This window comes from Apium graveolens, chromosome 6 (assembly GCF_009905375.1).
Source record: "Apium graveolens cultivar Ventura chromosome 6, ASM990537v1, whole genome shotgun sequence".
Taxonomy (NCBI): Eukaryota; Viridiplantae; Streptophyta; class Magnoliopsida; order Apiales; family Apiaceae; genus Apium; species Apium graveolens.
Genome location: NC_133652.1, coordinates 136026299 through 136047019, shown reverse-complemented (window position 1 = coordinate 136047019; position 20721 = coordinate 136026299).

Below are 20721 nucleotides of genomic sequence, written 5' to 3'. Positions count from 1 at the left end.
GTATAGATCCGCACTATCTCCTGACTGATCAGCAGGTTATAGTGCATATATTGGTTTCTAGTGTCCAGTCTAATTTATTGTTGATCGCCATTAACGGCATTACTTCCCGAATAGTTCATAATTACAAATTTCAAAAGGATGATTTATTAAAACAATCACTGTGCTTTTACAGAAAAATTTGATTTATGATTAAAGGCCAATGAGGGCCGATGTTTGGTTCGCTCAACTATTTAAATATATAAAGACATTTTTAAAATCATTCAACAATCGTTTCCAGGAGTTTTCTAACCTGATACCTGGAAGCCATTTATGATACTTGCTGGGCATTTTTGGCTCACTCTTGCTTTGTGAACTCTTATTTCTTTCAGTATCAAATGAGGGCAAGGTGAATAGCGTTTAGTATACGGCAAAAGTGGTGAGATTCCAGCTGAAGAAATATGGAGATGTTGGAGAGATCAATACAAGGAAATTAGTAGTGAGGTAATGAAATTGTATTTAGACAATGTAAATTTTAGAAGGTTAGATTCTTGTTTCATACTATAACCTGTAAGCGATCCTGAATATGAGGGGTTATCTGTATATTATTTTAATATACAGGTTTTTATTATTATTATTATTTAACATTGTGTAGTGACACCCAATCCTGACCCCGGATTTGGGGGCGTTACATCATCCTTCATAACCCTGTACTCATGGTATGGTACCATATGCGGCTGTGCAACCCGACCCACTGACTCCTGTGACGGAACCCTCGGTATACTTGCACCCTGCTGTGGTAACCCTAACTGTAGATCCACATCATACTCTCCCATCCCCTCGACTGGAATCATCTGAAATATGTCTGGCTCTGGGGCATGCACTGGTATAGGAGGCAACACTGGTGGTTGTGGTAACTCCGGCTCAATCCCCGGTATAAACTGATACTTTACTTGTAGTGGAACCATCGGCTCAAAGAACTCAAATGGATCGAACATCTCTATGGGGTCATGGACTATCCCCTGTACTGGAGGTACTGGCTCCTGTGGCAATGGTGGTGGAGGTGGTAGAGGAGGAAACATGAACTCAAATACTGGAGGTACAACTGGTGCTACTGGCCCGGTGACTGTCCTCTCAGAAGAAGCCGAATAACCTGATGACGCCATCTGATAATATACAGAAAGAAGAAAGGTCACTAAACAATCCTAAAAGTTACTTTCCTATTCTAATCTGATCTACATCCTAACACTACTCTTCCTATTTGACTATTCCTATCCAATGTGATCTCCCTGTCTTATCTTAATCCTAATGTTCTTGTTTTCAGGGACCAAACCTACAGCTCTGATGCCAAACCTGTAACGCCCTCCAGACCCGGGGTATAAGTCTGGGGGTTACTAGCTAATCACCAAACCTGTACAATCTAATTAATAAATAATGAAGAAATAAATCTAAACCCCTTTAATACTAACCAGGATCTTTTTAGGTTGAAGTATGAAAACAAGAACCACTAACTACTTTATTACAAACCAAATCCAAAATCTCTCAAACTCTTTTTATTACAAACCATTATATAATCAGTTTTAAACTAAGTTCATCTTTTATTCAAACACACACACCAACTATTTACACACCAACTGTTCAGGCAACTCAAAGCTTTCTTTCTGGATTGGGATCAACACCTTGGGTATGAGAGGATCCCGAGGCTTGACCCGCTTCTTTACCACTCGAGTCCTGATGGGTTTTGTGGCGCCCTCCAAACCCGGGTCAGAAGTTTGGGGTCCACACACACACCTTAATTATAACCTGCTTATAACAATAATAAGATAACAATAATATATGCAGTGATCCTACTTACCAACCACCACGGACCGCAACAGGTTAAAGTATGCACACAAGCCAAACACACTAATATATTATAAACCGTTCAAATCCCAACTTTTTCAAACTCAAACTGAGTATTAAACATTATTACAACCTTTTACAGACTTAAATTATTCCAAAAGAAGCCTACTAGCTCAGCTTCCTCAACCTGAACCCCTAGCTCTCGCGCTGGACTGGGGATCCTCTTTACCAACTGGTTCCTTTTTAACTGGAAAGAATATAAACAACATCGCATAAATGAGCTAACTAGCTCAGCAAGTCACAATGATAAAACTGAGAATAATGATCATCAAGTGAACATGATTATGATATCAAGTGAACAATGGGTTATGATTTAGAATTGGATATTATACTTTTAATTTAAAAACCAAGGTTAGGCTGCTGATCAGTCACACACTAACCCCGAGCAAGGCACACAGTATTGCTCTAACTACTGGATCCAAGGCACACATTGGCCTAACTTGACCATTATATGGTCTGACCACGAATCTGGTCCACAATTTTATAAAAACAATCCAATTCTAACATAATAACAGAATATGCAATAATAAACAATAACCGAAATCATTAGCAATAATAAATGTTTAACAATGAAAGGGTTTCAATCCTTGTAAGGATCAATAAGGCAATTTAAAAGCTTGGATGCTGGGTAATGAAAGAATTGAATAACAAAGGAATCAACATTTCAGGGTTTCAAAGATTTGGGCTTTCAATGCATAGGATACAATGATTGAATGTACAAGTAATTCAGTTCAGTGTTTGGGATTTTGTTTGCATGTATTTGTGGAATAGTATCGTATACTTGAGGTTCGTGTTTGGGTATACAACAATCAATGGTCTAGAAAGAATAAGGTTTATGGCTCAAGAACAATAACTGGAATCAGAGTTTAGGTTTCAGTGCTTCAAAGCACTTGCAATATCAATCTGACTATCAAATACTACAATATCTCGAGAAAGTTCAGAACACTTGCCTGATATTAGCTTACTACACTGCACTCGTTTCCAATCACAAGCGTCTTACTCTTTAACTATCTGTTTCCCTTTCCTACATCTTGCCTCTTCTGCTCACATATCATAAGCATCTATCAATAATTTACTCATGGAATTCTATTCAACACATACTTCTATCTACCCTTCGTTTTACCCAAATCCGATTAACGGATTGAAAGTTATGCACTAATCAAGTAAACACCGAATATATAGACCGATAGTCAATTAACAAGTCACATATAGCACATAATACATCACGTAATCAATGATATATTATTTATAAAGAAGTCTCGGGTCATAAATAGGCTTTCTGGTATTTAAAAATGATTTTTAAAACATTTTTCGGAATTAAAACGGGTCGTTGGATCAATTTCGGGTTAATAAACAGGGTTCGGTTAGCCAATTCTGGCTCCGAAATAATTTTAGAATAATTATCGAGCCTTGGAAATAATTTAGAATAATATTTTAAAGCTCGAAACTATTTTTCAGAATTTTTAAATCATTTTTAAATAATTAAATCTAATTAAATAATTAATTAAAATCAATTAATAATTAATTAAATCAATTAATCAATTAATTTTTGAATTAATTGACCAATTAATCAATTAAAAATTAACTAAAATTAATTAACTGATTAATTCAGATTTATTTGTGAATTAAAAATAATTTTCGGAATTAAAATAATAATTTTTAGAATTTTCAGAAATTAAAAACGAATTTTTATAATAAAAATAAATAGGAAATATGATTTTTAAACATTTTATAAACAGAAATCCTAAATTTGCAAAGTCTGGAAACTTCAGGGACCTAACTGTATCGTCCCCAAAAGTCCAGGGACCAAACTACAATTTTACACCCAGTCGCCGGAAAACACAGAGGTGGCCGGAGAACACGTTCCCGGCGTCCTCACCCCACCAACACCTCCAGATCACATCTATATATCACCAGGAACTCAACCATACCAACAAACCATTCTAATCATCCCTAAGTTGGCCGGAATTTGGCCGTGAAGTTTTGCAATTTCCGGCGAACATCGGAAAACTTTAAAACACAACTCCCTTCTCTACAGACCTCGTTGGTTCATGAAACTTATATGACTAGATTGCAAATTTCACAGAGAACACAACCCACTATAACACAACATCAATCTATCACAGAATAAGAAACCCCCAAATTTCAATTAAGAACATTCATACGGGTTATAAACCCTAATTTTAAAATTCGAAAATCAAACTCAAATTTGAACATGTTATTGAACTCCAAATCAGACGTATGACATATGAAAATCATCAGGAAAACAAGCTCTACAACATGCAATCATTAAATCATACAAACAATCATCCGAACAAAAATTCATATTTTTAATAAAATAAATTCGAAAATAAATAAATTTTTAGAAAAATAACCTTGATTTCTGCAGGTGTATGAATTACAGAATCTGGTAGAGCTCTTCAAGACCTTCAGATTGGTTACTCGAGCTTTCCAAACTGAATTCAATAACACCTCCAAATGCTTGTTTGATTCTTAGAACAGTTTTAGGAAATTAGGGTTTTTCTCTGAAAATTATATAATTATCTGTCTGCAAATGATTTTGATACGAAATAAAATGCGGTAAAAGGCTATTTATAATTACGGAAAATTAGGATCCCGTTGGATCATTCCGGATATAAAACGGTACGTTTATTTGTAAAAACTGATCCAAACGGTATCGGTTTTCGGGATAATTATCCAAATCAGTACAATTTGTACTGCGGTCTTGGTCTCAGCGCCTGGTTACACGTATTACGAAGTGATAATTGTGATAGTTTAATAAAAAGCTCCCGTATATCGAAAATACGGGTTTTATTGATTTACCGAACCGAATATTGTATCGAAAATGTTGCGCCGGGACCCGCGCAGGACAAACCGTACACCGGATCGAAAAAGTCGAAACATGGAATATGCTCAGAATATTACAATTAGGTTAGGAAGGAGTTCTCGAAAGAGTTTCGGGTTCCAAAAATGTAACAACGGTTGACGTCGGTTGGTTCCCGTTTTTATAAAATAGACTTTAATTACCCGAAAAAAGATTTTAGAAATTTCATATAATTCTTATAAATCTATAAACCAACATAAAAATAATTAAGAAGATATGACAATTATCTATATTTTATTTTGGATATATAAAAATTAAAATACTCAATTAATATTATTTTTGAATATTCAAGTACAGATAACACTTAACAATTAGCTCACAGAATAGATACTGAACACACATAATAATTATATAATAGCAAAAATAATTACACTATATATCCCGGATATTACAGGTTTCATATTCCTTCTTAACTGAAAACAATAAGGTGGATAACAACAAAAAGGGTGAGCCAAAAATTGCTCAACAAGTCCGCCAAATATAAACAGTGTTAAAGCAATTTAAATGAATCCGTAACCCGGGTACATCTGCAAAGATATATCCCGCGAGAATAGAAAGAAGGCCATTACCGGCGAATACAAACAAACTAAACTGGACACAAGTTCGCATCTATACCCTGCTGATCAGCCAGGATACAATGCAGATCTATATCTCACTATATAGATCCAATCGGGCACCCAGGCACTACGACCCATCTCAAGGATCCGGTTATGTCCCGGTCCTTAGGATTAGGTAAACTTAATCCCTAAAGTATTATTATCCAGTCCCTGAGTAGCAACCGGAACAATCGGTATGCTTTGACATATTCTAATCACCAGAATATATCAATAATTGTGAGTAACAATTGGAATATGAACAATAAATTCAAATGAAAAGGATAAGCAAGAATCGAAATGAAATATCAACGAGAGAATCAAAAGAGTACAAGTGTGGTAAGAATCTGAAAAAATATCACTATTCTGGAAATAGAATAGGGGAGAAACTTGCCTTTTGCGTGACTTACTGCAATTAAGTCACCTTCGTCTATCACCTACTCGAGTTGCCTTGCTGGCTTAGCTTCTGTTAGAAAAATAGACCGGTTAAGTCATTTCGTACTTCAATTGCATCTTGGATCGACTTCACATCGTTCTTATTACCTACCCATGCGCTTATGACTGACTCGTACATTACATATTAGCAAGTAAGACTCAATTAACCACATAATACACATAAGCACATAAGCACATAATCATTTTTATAGTTAAAATAATTTTTAGAATTAAAATCGACTCACTAATCGCTCCACTTATCATTATCTGTCTCGTTTCCCATTTTTCCGGAATTTTTCAGACTCATCTCGGCACGCACTTCGACTGATAATCAAACAAATAACAAAGTCAATTAATTTCCAGAAGAAATTAGGTCTTAATATTATTTTTAATGAAAAGAATTCATTTTTCTGAGTCAAAGGGCTTCCGTTTCACCCAAATTGGACTAACAGTATAATTAATATCAATTAAACACTGATCATTCAATTTATTATTCAATATAAATAATTATTACTAAATTTTTAAACCCTAAAATAATTTTTAAATAATTATTTAAGAAAAATCAGAGTCAAAAATGATTTTTCTATAATTTTTGGAATTAAAATGAGTTTATTATGATTTATTGAAAATTATTTGATTAATTATCGAAATAATTAATCATTTTTAAATAATTAATAAATAACTAATAACTAATAAATTATTAATAAATAATTATTTAATAATTTAAAATAATTAATCCCTAATTATTAGAATTAATTACAATTTATTACAAATATTTACAATTTATTATTACTTATTTGATTAGATCGATTATTTACAAATAAATAATCGATACGACTAGCTGTTACGTTATTTATCGAATAAATAATCATTATTCGAATAATAACCCAACATACCGATCAACTACTCGTGTTAATACGAGTTATTCACCTTTCTCGTATAATTACTGAATTATTACGGTTATTATTACAACTTATACGATATAATCGATTATTTGTATTTAATTATTCGTTACGAATAATTATTCTAATATTCTTCGAATAATTAACTATCGCTTGAATAATAATAATATAACTTATCGTTCAATTACTCGTATAGATACGAGTTACTCGTTTTATTTAATTAATTATCGAACATTTAATCATAATATTCAATTAATTTTAATCTTTATTAATTAATTAATTAATTACTAAATAATAAGTAAATAGATAAATAATTAGATAAACAATTAAATAATTAATTAAATAACTAAATTCGAACTTCTAAATTAGTAAAATAATTTAGGAAATATTAATAAAAAATTCAGAATTTAAATCTGATTTTATTAGAATTTTAGAATTTATTTAAACTGATTTTAGTTTTAATAAAACACAAATAATTAATTAGTAATTCAGAAACATTAACAGGAAAAACGAATTGGGGCTTTCAGGATCAAACCCGGGTCGTACACCGGGTCGTAACCGGGTCGACTCGGGTCGACGAAGAATAGCCCGGTAAACCCGACGTCGGCGGACGATTTCGGCGAAACAACGGCGAGCTCCGTTTGCAGCGAAAACACTACCGTTTCGATCTTTTTTCTGCCCAGATCAACTCCTCCCTGCAACAGCCGTCCCTCCGCCCCGTTCCTGACGTCCCGTCGTCCTTCCCCGATGAACTCCGACGGATTTCCAAGTTTTTTTCCGTCAAGTTCATCGGAAAATCACTCCCCCCTAAAATCGAAACCATACTCTACAATACTTATATCAAATCGAAGCTACCAACTTCTACAATCAAACCCCCCGATCAACAATAATCAACATCATCTATAATTAATCAAAAATGAATTCAAAAATTACTAAAAACCAAGAGTACGTTTATAACCTTCCAGGGGTTATACGAATCACATGAATATACGAAATCATTGCTAAGACTCAGGGGAAGCTATACGAACCATCAAAACAATCAAACGATTCAAGAATCAAAAACGCCTAATTTGACTATAAACCCTAAAAAAATCGAATCAAGAATCACACACTGAAACATGAAATTGATTATACCAATCGAAAGTAGAGATCAAGAGCTTTGCAACGACTACTTACATGTCTGATTTGGAGGTCGAAATCATGATCAAATCTCCGGTTGAAATTAAGAACACCAAACCCTAATTCAGGGAAATTTGGGATTTTTCTGAATTTTTCTGAATTTTTATGATTAATTAATTAATAATCAGGTATTTATAGTGCTGAAAATAATACCCCTAAATAAAATTAAGGGGCTAATTACACTCCTAATAAAAATATTTGGCCCTAATTTTTATAATTTTTGAGTATTAAAATTTAATTTATAAATATTTTATATATGCAATATATATGCCAAAATTTCCAAAAAATTGTGAATAATGCAAAAATACAAAGAAATGGTATAAATAAAAGTTCTATAATTTTATAAAAATAAAAATGTGATTTTTGTGGGGATTTTAACACCCAATGGGGCCCGGAAAAGTCATTTTTTGCAAAACGAGAAAATTTATAAAATGCTTAGATGTTCAGAATAATGCGATGGTAAAAGCCGTTTGATGAAAAATAAGGCCCATTATTTTATTTGAAATACTTGCTTTAAAATTATGGTTTGGGTCGTAAAAGGTTTGAAATGAAAGCAATAAATGAAAAACAAAATATCTTAAAAATATCTTAAAAATACCGGAATGACACAGAATGCACGTAACACGTAGAATTAGGGTTTGCCAGATAATTACACATAATAACACATTAATACACATAATTTATTATAAATATGATATAATACAGACATAAATTTCCCAGACGTTACATCCTTCCCCCCTTAATAGGATTCTGTCCTCAGAATCTCACTATGAAAACAAATGATGGTATTTCTCTAACATTTCACTCTCAAGTTCCCAGGTTGATTCTTCAACCGTAGGGTTTCTCCACAAAACTCGCACTAAAGATACAGACTTATTTCTCAATACTTTCTCCCGCCGATCTAAAATTTTTATCGGCTGTTCTACAAAAGACAAATCAGGTTGGATATCTATCGGTTCATATTCTATGACATGCCTAGAATCAGGATTATATCGCTTAAGCACTGACACGTGAAACACATTGTGGATATGTTGCATATGAGGCGGTAAAGCTAATTCGTACGCAACTTTTCCCACTTTCTTCGAGACTTCAAACGGTCCGACGTATCGTGGCTTTAATTTACCCTTGTTGTCGAATCTGGTTAATCCTTTCCATGGCGATATTTTGAGTAACACATGCTCTCCAACCTGCACTACTAGAAAAATGCCCTTAGACATCGGTTATAAACCGATGTCTTTTTTTTTCAAACCGATGTCTTCGCATGTGTAGAGAAAGGTAGGGGTCTTTAACATCGGTTTTTAGCCGATGTTAAAGTTGTACGTAGACATCGATTTTCTTAGCAACACGAGTGTCCTGTTAAATAATAACATAATACGATAAGAAAAGTAAAGTAGAAATGAAGAACTTTATACTATGTCAACTGAAGCTAACATATGAAGCTTTACAAAAGCATAGAATACCATAAATTATTATACTGTCAATAAATACCAGTTTCATCTCCCATTCGATGACATAACAATAACAAGGTTTAAAGACATCAGAGTATGTGGATTACAGAGAACATAAAGGAAATTTACAAGCAAAAATTTCCTATACCATTAAATGATTTTCTATGGTTTCATGAAATTCAGTGATAATTACATGCAAAGGAAATTCCAAGTACTCAACACGCCGCAATCTGCCTAAATATATAAATAACATTGGTCTTGATTAAGGAGCTTTTGGTTACTCTAATCCTTTTTTCTTAACTTTTCAGTGATGATATCTAATATGAATTTACATAATTTGTAGTAAAAGATAAGATCTCCAATAATGTCTAAAATACTGATAGTATATATTTGGATCATCATCATTAGTGTGCTTAAGCACAGTGCAGTGAAGCGTAAGCGAAAACCGAAAAGAAGAACCAAGAAGCCTTTTCATGAGTAGAATTTGAGATACTGACCATAAATTCCATCGGCTGCAGTTAAAAGGTCAATGACAGTAAAAGTAACATCCTCAACAACACGAGCAGCCTTATCCTCCTACCCAAATCGATACTGATGAACAACTTTGTTAGTAAAGAAAGATATTGTCATGATTTTTTTCATCTTCCTCCAATGCTCACTATAGACTGTGAACACCATATCCTGTCCCTTCCCTGTACAAATCATATCCAAAAAAGATAATAAATAAATTTATAATTTTAGATTCTTCTATCAATTAAGAACCAGAAACCAACATCTTATCAAACTTTCTTCATCCAGGATAATTCTTTTACTACATTCATGTTGGGTATATTTTAGTCAAAAGAGTATTTTTCTTGGCAAATATTCATTTTACCAGCAAAATCATATATACCATATTAAGTTATATCATAATACAATATGTTGATTACTAAGAACCTGAAGAACCAAATACGGAGCAAAACTATTTTATTCATTTAACGAGATTAGTGATGGCTACAATTGTTGCAATGAACAAGCCCAACAGGGTTTTCTCAACCAAAGCAAAATCCATCATGTCCTTTTTTTTGGGTTAAGGATGAGAATATAAGGGGTGTTGTAGATTATATATAAGTGATGCACAATAGAAACTAGTATACTAAACAAATAGGGGTGTCCCTATTTAATTCCATAAATGAACAACATATTGACAAACAAAAAACAATAAATTAAGATGCACACTAGTATACTAAAGACCTTAATCAGTGAAAAACATATTCATATACAAACTAGTGAAGTAGCAAACTTGAATTAGTCAACAGATCATTATATTCAAAGCAACAAACTGGATATACAAAACTAAATAAATCAACAGATCAGTGGATATAACTAAGAAGTAAAATTAAAAAGAAAAAATGAACAAATGAATCTAGATCTGAAATAAAGGTGAAAAAGACACCTTGCAGAAAAGGAGCAGAGAAGAGAAGCAGCGCGAGGACCAATAAAAACCTAATCGATGGCATGATTGTGTTGTGTTGTGTTACAGCTGAGATGTGACGGAGAATCTCGCCGAGATGTAAATACCCCTATTAACTTTTCTTACACTTTCAACTGTGCCCTCCCTCTGTAACATCCCCTAAATGATTTTGGGCATGGTTAGTGATACATATGGTAGAAAAATTACCCTCGACCTTTACCCATTCAACTACTAAATTAATGAAGAAAAGAATGGTCAGTGGTTTCTTTTTTTTTGAAAAAAAAGCTACTTGTATACATACCCAACTCTATTAAAATAACAAAGCTACTTGTATACATACCTAATCAAGTTAACCCAACTTCTTTCAACACTAACAAAGCTCCCGAGACCTGTAAACAAAATTCTATTAAAATAAAAACATAAAATTTGAAAATAAATTAGAAATAAACTTACTTTTCTCACACAAATCGAGTAGACCCAACTTCTTTCAAGATTATTTAGCACCAATCGAGCTCGATTAAGGAATTAATCGAGTTTAATTAAAGGTTTATACAAATAGGGGTATAATTAGGTTTAGAGAGAGTGATTGAGAAGAGAGACAGTGAAAGATGAGAGAGAAGAGAGACCGAGAGAAGAGAGAAGAGAGACAAGACAGTGAGAGAGAAGAGAGAAGAGAGAATGAGAGAGAGAGAGAGAAGAGAGAATGAGAGAGAGAGAGGGGGGAAAGGGTTTTGGTTAAGGGGGCAAAACTGAGAATAAAATTTTTGGTTAAGGGGGGAATCTTTTGGTGTATTAACGGGGCGGGAGTTTTTTATTTTTTTTTTAAAAATGATAATAGACATCGGTTGGTTAAGATACCGATGTCTTACAACACCTTTAATATCGGTTTTGAAGCAACGGATGTTAAAACTGCTTTTAACATCGGTGACATTTCTAACCGATGTTAAAGGGGTGATGTCGTAGGCACTATTTCTAGTAGTGCTGGTAGTCCATATCCTTCCTTGCTTGATCTGCATATTTGCGTTGCCTGTTTTATGCTGCATCCAATCGCTTTCTAATAAGTTCTATCTTTTCTTTAGTCTGTTGGATTAATTCTGGACCCAAAACTTGCGTTATCCAACTTCATCCCAATGTACCGGTGATCTGCATTTCCTTCTGTATAATGCTTCGTACGATGGCATTCCAATGCTTGCGTGATAGCTGTTGTTATAAGAAAATTCAACCAAAGGTAAATGCTCATCCCAACTGCCTTCGAAATCAATCGCACATACTCGTAGCATGTCTTCAATTGTTTGAATAGTTCTTTCACTTCGCCCATCGGTTTGCGGATGATAAGCGGTACTCATGTTTAATTTAGTTCCAAGGCATTCTTGAAATTGTCTCCAAAATCTTAAGTTGAAACGGAGATCTCGATCAGACACGATAGATATTGGAACTCCATGTCGCATCACAATTTCCTTGAGATACAAGTGCACTAGCTTGTCGAGTGAAAATCTTTCGTCAATTGGTAGAAAATGTGCCGACTTCATTGGTTTGTCAATGACTACCCATATCGCATCATGATTAGCTTTAGTCCTTGGTAGTCCTACCACAAAATCCATCGCTAAATGTTCCCATTTCCATTCTGGAATATTTAATGGTTGTAATAATCCGCTTGGATGATGATGTTCCACTTTAACTCGCTGGCATGTGTAGCATTTACTTACCCATTCCGCTATCTCCTTCTTCATATTCGGCCACCAAAAGTTTTCCTTCAAATCGTGATACATTTTTGTACTTCCTGGATGAATGGAATACTTTGAACTTTGCGCATCTCGTAATATTTCATCCTTTAGTTCTGCCACGTTAGGGATCCAGATTCTCGATGCAAAGCGTAGGATTCCTTCATTATCCTTCTGAGTTGTGATTTCTTCTCCGGTTAAGTCATCATCTTGACTCATCACTTCTTCTTGACAGCGGCGAATCTTCTCTAGCAACTCTGGTTGAAAAGTCATAGCATAGATAGCTTCTGTAGATTCATTGGGAACACGAATTTTGATTTCCAACTTATCAAATTCCTTGGCTAATTCCTCGCATGAAGTTAACCAACTTAATCTTTCTTTCCTGCTTAGTGCATCTGCTACAACATTTGCTTTCCCTGGATGATAATTGATCGTAATATCGTAATCTTTAATCAATTCCAGCCATCGACGTTGTCTCATTTTCAGTTCCTTTTACGTAAAGATGTACTTTAGACTTTTATAATCTGTATAGATTTCGCATTTCTCACCGTAGAGATAGTGTCTCCAAAGTTTCAACGCAAATACGATCGCTGCTAACTCCAGGTCATGCGTAGGATATTTCTGTTCATGAGGTTTTAGCTGTCTCGAAGCATATGCAATGACGGTACTGTGCTGTATCAGTACACATCCTAATCCGCGATATGATGCGTCACTGTAAATGACAAAATTTCCATGCTCGTCTGGTAATACGAGTACCGGTGCGGTTACCAACCGATTCTTCAGCTCTTGGAAACTTTCTTCACATTTGTCATCTCATATGAACTTTTCACTCTTTCGAGTTAACTTGGTCAATGGCGTTGCTATTTTCATAAAATCTTTAACAAATCTTCTATAATATCCTGCCAATCCCAAGAAACTTCGAACTTCTGTCGGTGTCTTTGGTCTTTCCCAATTGAACACAGCTTCAATCTTCTCTGGATCGACCTGGATGCCTTCTCTATTGATGATGTGCCCTAGGAATTGTACTTTCTTCAACTAGAATTCACATTTCGAGAATTTCATGTATAGTTGCTCTTTCCTCAGAATTTCTAAAGCTATCCTCTAGTGCTCGGCATGCTCTTCTTCCGATCACGATGTCATCAATGAATACGATCACGAATTTTGAGTGAATACGATCACGAATTTATCCAAGTATTTCTTGAATACCCTGTTCATCAGATCCATGAATGCTGCTGACGCGTTGGTCAAACTGAATGCCATTATAAGAAACTCGTAATGTCCGTATCTCGTACGAAATACAGTCTTGGGAATATCTTCAGCTTTAATCTTCAATTGATGATAGCCCGATCGCAATTCTATCTTCGAAAATCATGCGGCTCCTTTTAGTTGATCGAACAAATTGTCAATTCTCGGTAACGGATACTTGTTCTTGATAGTGAGCTTATTCAATTCTCGATAGTCAATGCATAGTCGCATGCTACCGTCCTTCTTCTTCAAGAACAATATCGGTGCACCCCATGGGGATACAGTAGGTCGTATGATGCCTCGGTCTAGAAGATCTTGCAATTGCGTTGACAATTCATTCATCTTGACTGGAGCAATCCGATATGGAGCTTTCAAAACTGGTTCTGTACCTGGTGCTAGATCAATCGTGAACTCAATTTGTCGATCTGGCGGTAACCCTAGAAGCTCGTCTGGAAAGACGTCCGGAAACTCACATACTACTGGAATGTCTTTTATTTTGGGACTTCCTTTCTCAGTATCTAACACGTAAGCTATATACATCTCACATCATTGTCGAAGCAATCGTTTGGTTTGCATCGCAGTCAGAAATTTCTTCCGCTGTTTTTCGCCCATGAACATTACCGTTGAATTTTCCGTAGTTCGTAATTTGACTTTCTTGTTCGCACAATCGATCTGAGCATTATGACAAACTAACCATTACATTCCCAAAATGACGTCAAACTCTCCTAACTTAAAAGGAATCAAGTCTACAGAAAAATGATGTCCAGCTATTTCGATATCGCACGCAGGACATACTCGATCTACTGGAACTTGGTCGTCATTCGCTAATTTTATAATTAACGTCTCGCCCAACCATTCGATTTCGCAATGTAATTTATCAAGAAATTCTTCAGAAATAAATGAACGGGTAGCTCCAGAATCAATTAATACTTTTGAATCTACGGAATCCACCAAAAGCGTACCTGCGATTACACTAGGACTCTGCACTGCTTCTTTCATTGTCATGTTGAAAGTTCTTGCTCTGGGTTGATTAGGCGGCGGTGGCGGAGCTAATGCCAATACTTTCGGAATACTAGCTGCTATTGCTGGTCCTTTAAAATGCCTAGCGATATGTCCTTTCTTTCTGCACTGGTAGCAAGTAATTTCTGTTGTTTTCCCCATGGGACATTCGTTAGAATAGTTCCCTTTCTGCTTGTATTTAAAACATGTCACATCTGCTTTGATACATACGCCGGTGTGCTTGCGTCCACAAGTTCTGCAGTACGGCACTGGGACTTTGACAATTTCCTGCTGTTTGGGGGTTGAAAATGATTACCTATTTTCTGGGTACCTTGTCCTATCCTTTTAAAATTCAAATTTGTCCGGGCTTGAAATCCCGGCTTCCTGCTGGAGCGGTCTTGGAAACTTCCCTGTCCTCTATCCCTTTGAGATCTTTCACTTTTTCCTTCGATGATCAAGGCTTTCTGGATTACGGCGGTATACGTTGTTAATTCAAAAACTGCAACTTGTCCAGGGATCCACGGTTGTAACCCTTCTTGAAACCTTTGAACTCGTTTCTCTTCAGTATCCACTTATTTTGGAACAAACCTAGCCAATCAGTAAATTTGGCTTCATACTTGGTCACGGACATACTTCCCTGCTTCTGTTCCAAAAACTTTATCTATATTTGATTTCTCACATAGCGAGGAAAATGTTTTTCTAAGAACAACTCTTTAAACCTAACCTATGCAATAACATCTTCATCCTCTAAAGCCTTTTTAGATTCTTACCAATAATTCGCTTCTCCTTTCAACAAATAACTAACAAAGTCAGTCTTCTGGTATTCACCTATCTTCACTAGTGCAAACGCTTTCTATATTTCTTTTAACCAAGTGGTAGCCTTAATAGGATCAGCTGACCCATCAAATTCTGGAGGTTTAACCGACTGAAAATGCTTAAAAGTAACATGTATAGCTGGTGGAATTTGGGGCTCAGGACGAAGTGGTTGTTGTAACAATTGTTGTTGAATCTGCTGCTGATGTTGCTGCATTTGTTGTTGTATCATTACCATCTGTTGTTGCATCAGATGGAACATTTGGTTCATGGTCTCATTAGTTTGTCCTTCGGAATTGCTGTTAGAAGTCTCAATCCTAGTCTTTCTTTTTGGTGCCATCTTCTGATAATAAAACAAGTGATGTTTCTTTAACAGTTTAATAAATAATTGGCAGTAAGTAAGAAAACAAGTTATTATGTATTAACAAAATTTAGATAATGATTTACAGAAAGAAAACAGCTGCTTAATATAAAAACAACAAATGTAAACAGTTAAATAAAATGGCTGTTCTTTTCTCTCTTTTTTTTCGACAGAATTTAAAATACGAGAAGTTGTAAAATAATATAGTAAAGGTAAACACTGTAAAATCGTAAAGACTGAAATTTAAATAAAAGATATTTGAAAAAGTTCATTTTATATATATAACATCATCCTCAGGTGTAAATGCTTGATACAAAAAGTCTCGCTCTGCTGGTTATCACCGCGGCTACAAGTCACACTAACTACTATCAGTCAAACTACTACTACAGGTTAAACTACTACTACACACATACACACTACTCACTACGTCATACTATGTTGCATCTATATACATCTGTATTCTGTAGGCACTGTCTCAAAACCCAGGTGGAATACGCCTCAGCTCCTCCCTAAGTGCCTGAACCAAAGTATGTGCCAAACGGAATATCCTATAGAATTCCGCGAAAGAAGGCGGCCCCTCATGGCTCAACTCATCTAGTTCCCAAGTGGCACTCATCAAAACCGATTGTAATCTCTGTCTCATAAAGTAATCTGGCTATAGGGCCGGTAACGGTCCTCTGTCTCTCTGGTCAAATAAATGCATAATCTCACTACACTGTGCTCTCCAATACTCTACATCAATACTCTACATCATCTGTAACATCCGGGAAATATCGTGTAATTATTTGTATCAATATATGATTATTATGTGAATATTATATGAAATTTTGATGAATTATCTGATGATTGATAATAATAGTTGGATGTTTGTATATAATAAAATATGAGTATGTTAATTTTAATATGTCCAGAATAAAATATAGATAATTAAGGTATTTTCTGGTAATTTTTGGAATGTTAGATGATTTTATAATGATTTATGAATTATTAATTATTTTCTGAATAATTACAAAATTATTTTATAAAGCTGCGAATCGTCCGACTTCAACCGTTTTTACGTTTTTACAACCCGAAACTCTTCCGAAAACTCCTTCTTAACCTAATCTGGTAATTCCAAACATTTTCCGTGTTTTGACTTTTTCGATCCGGATTACGGTTTGACCCGTGCGCGGCCCGACGCAAGATTTTCGATACGACAATCATTTTGGTAAATCAACAAAACCCGTATTTTCAAAAGACGAGGTGTTATTACATTATTTTCATATAGAGCGTTTTATAAAAAGCCCGGTTGGGACAATTATCCAAAACTGATATCAAATCGGATCGTTATTGCAGTTACTTAGCGGCTAAACAACTAATTTAACGATCCAAAATGATCCAGAACGAACCAATATTCCGTAAATATAAATAGCATATTTCTTTTTCATTTTATTCGTTTATTCATTTACAACCAGTAAAAATACTGTAAATACAGAGGAAAACCTAGAAAACCGATATGTTCCTGAGAATCAAACACACAAACGAAGGCGTTATCGAACTCCGATTCGGGCGTGCAGCATATCAAAACGATGCTCTCGAAATCTTCTTTCTGAATCAATCATCAGTTTTTCCCCAGAAATTATGGTAATTTTCTTATTTATTTAATTATATTCGAATTATTTGATGATTAAATTATGAAAATTTGTTCTTGATGTTGTTGATATGATTTGATGATTCCATCATGTAGATAATATTTTTCTGGTCAATTTGATATATTATATGTCAAAAACCGAGTTCAATATCATGTAGTAATTAAGGTTTGATTTTCTGAAAATTCTTTGAAAAAGTGTTCTTGGTGTTCTTGAGAATCAAACTCGAATTTGAAGGTGATGCCGACTTCAGATTTCGATGTTCTAGTAACCAAAATGAAGCCCTCGATCTGTTCTTTCATAATCTCTTATCATAATCATCAAACGATAAGTAATTTTTCAATTCGTAATCTTAGGGTTTATGCTCGAATTTGGGTATTTTTGATCCCAGGGTTATTGATCGATTTTGATGAGGGGGTTAGCTTCCTGATGTTATTTGCAATTGAATCGTGTATTTATTTAGGCCAAATGATTAACAATTAATATAAATCGAAGTTTTATTTGTTTATGTTTATTCATTTTTAATTTTAATTTTTTCAGATTATTTACGATATGTTTATTGAAGTTGATCCTGGGGATTGATTGCATATTTTACCAGCTTTGTTTTGCAATTTAATTCGTTAATTTTGAGTGGAAATTCACCGAGTTCATCGTTCACCGGAATCTTCGAGCTCAACGCCGGAAAAAAATGGCGAAGTGGCCGGATTTCTGCTGTGTTGATCGAATGCTGTCGTGTTGGCTTGGAACAGAGTGCATGATGGTGTTCTATGTTATTGGGAATAAGAAACCATGAACCTTGAGCTGTTTGGGTGCAGAATGGGGGTTCGCCGGACCTCCCTACCTGCCGGAATCTGCAGAAATTTTCGGTGGGTTTGGGTCGTTCTTGGTGACCCGTTTCCCCGACCCGTTGACTCGACTGTCTGACCCGGGTCTGATCGGAAAAATCCAAAACCTGAAATCCTGAAAGTGTTTCTGAGTTTTCTTTTATTTTAAATCAAAATTCATTTTTAAATCATTTTTAATTTCCAAAATTCCGTATTTAATTATTCCAAAAATTATTTTAATTACAAAATAAATCTTAATTAAATAATTAATTAATTTTAGTTAATAATTAATTAATTAATTAGTCAATTAATTTAAATGTTAATTGATTAATTAATTTAATTATTTATTATTATTTTTAATTGAATATTTAATTATTTAAAATTGATTTAAAAAATTTTGAAAAATAACTTCGAGCTTTAAAATATTATTTTAAATTATTTTCGAAGCTCGGCAATTATTATAAAATTATTTTAAAGTCATATTCTGGTGTTTGAACCCTATTATTTAATTATTAAATGATTCGGAGACCGTTTAAATTCTGAAAAATGTTCAAAAATTCATAATAAATCAACCGTTCATCCGTTTAATACGAAACGAACGCCTCTAGACTCAGAAAAATATTTTGCTTCTATTAAAAATATTATCGAGACCTAAATTCCTTTGTATCTAAAGGACATTTGTTTTATGGATCCTTCTGAGTCGGTTATTGATCAATAAAATATTCTTTTTGACCCGATTTCAATTCTAAACGTATTAAGACCTATCTTTTGTCGATTCAACTTATGTGCTACATGAATTACGTGATTATGTGTTACATGATTACATGCCTTATGTGTACGTATTATGTGAATAATGAGTCAACGTGTCTTTTAAACATTATCTGATTGAGATGTGATCTTTATCTGTTATTATCGGGCGAGTAGACGATAGGTATAAATGTATAGACTAGACAATTATATATTTTCGGTTCATTAAATAGTATTATTTATGATAGATGCACATAGTGCGAGAAGTTCAAAGCTAGTGAGAGATTGTAAAAGGTAAAGCCTGATTGCGTGTAGACTTGAAACGAGTGGATTCAGAATAAAGATAAACCTAAGAGGGTAAATGATAAGAAAGGTCAAGTAGCCGTCAAGGGTAGTACAGATGCGACAGGAATGAGTGATATGGCAGCTAGTTAAAGATCAGAGGGATTCTCAATTGAGGCAAGTATTCCTAACCTTTCTCCTTAAATACTGCAAATATTTATTCGCTCCTATTCTATGTTCAGAATAGTAAACTGTTTTATATTTCACTGCAATTACTCTCATTATGCTAGTTCTTTTCATTATTGTTCCTATAATTTAATTGCTCTCTTGAGCAAATACCCATTCGTTCGGGTTATTTGCGAACCCTAATTTGGGATGTTTTGAAATCAAAATGGTTTGATATCAAAATACTCTACGGGCTGGATGATTACTATTAGGACCAGTGATAAGCTGGATCATATGGGTCAGGGATGAACCGGACCCTTAGGCCATAGTTACCTGGGTACCCCATATGTTGGTTGGGTCTATGCAGTTGGGTATAGATACGCACTATCTCCTGACTGATCAGCAGGTTATAGTGCATATGTTGGTTTCTAGTATCCAGTCTAATTTATTGTTGATCGCCATTAACGGCATTCCTTCCCGAATAGTTCACAATTACAAATTTCAAAAGGATGATTTATTAAAACAATCACTGTGCCTTTACAGAAAAATGTGATTTATGATTAAAAGCCAATGAGGGCCGATGTTTGGTTCGCTCAACTATTTAAATATGTAAAGACATTTTTAAAATCATTCAACAATCGTTTCCAAGAGTTTTCTAACCTGATACCTGGAAGCCATTTATGATACTTGTTGGGCATTTTTGGCTCACTCTTGCTTTGTGAACTCTTATTTCTTTCAGTATCAAATGAGGGCAAGGTGAATAGCTTTTAGTATACAACAAAAGTGGTGAGATTCCAGCTGAAGAAATATGGAGATGTTGGAGTGATCAATACAAGGAAATTAGTAGTGAGGTAATGAAATTGTATTTAGACAATGTAAATTTTAGAAGGTTAGATTCTTGTTTCATACTATAACCTGTAAGTGATCCTGAATATGAGGGGTTATCTGTATATTATTTTAATATACAGGTTCTTTTATTATTATTATTTTTTAACGTTGTGTAGTGACACCCAATCTTGACCCCGGATTTGGGGGCGTTACAGTTGGTATCAGAGCTACAGGTTATTGGGCACTGAAATAAGAATAGGTGAGAGTAAGATAGGAATGATAGGTCGTACAAGATAGGAAAGACCCTAGGCATACTCAGGATAAATTGAGTTGAGT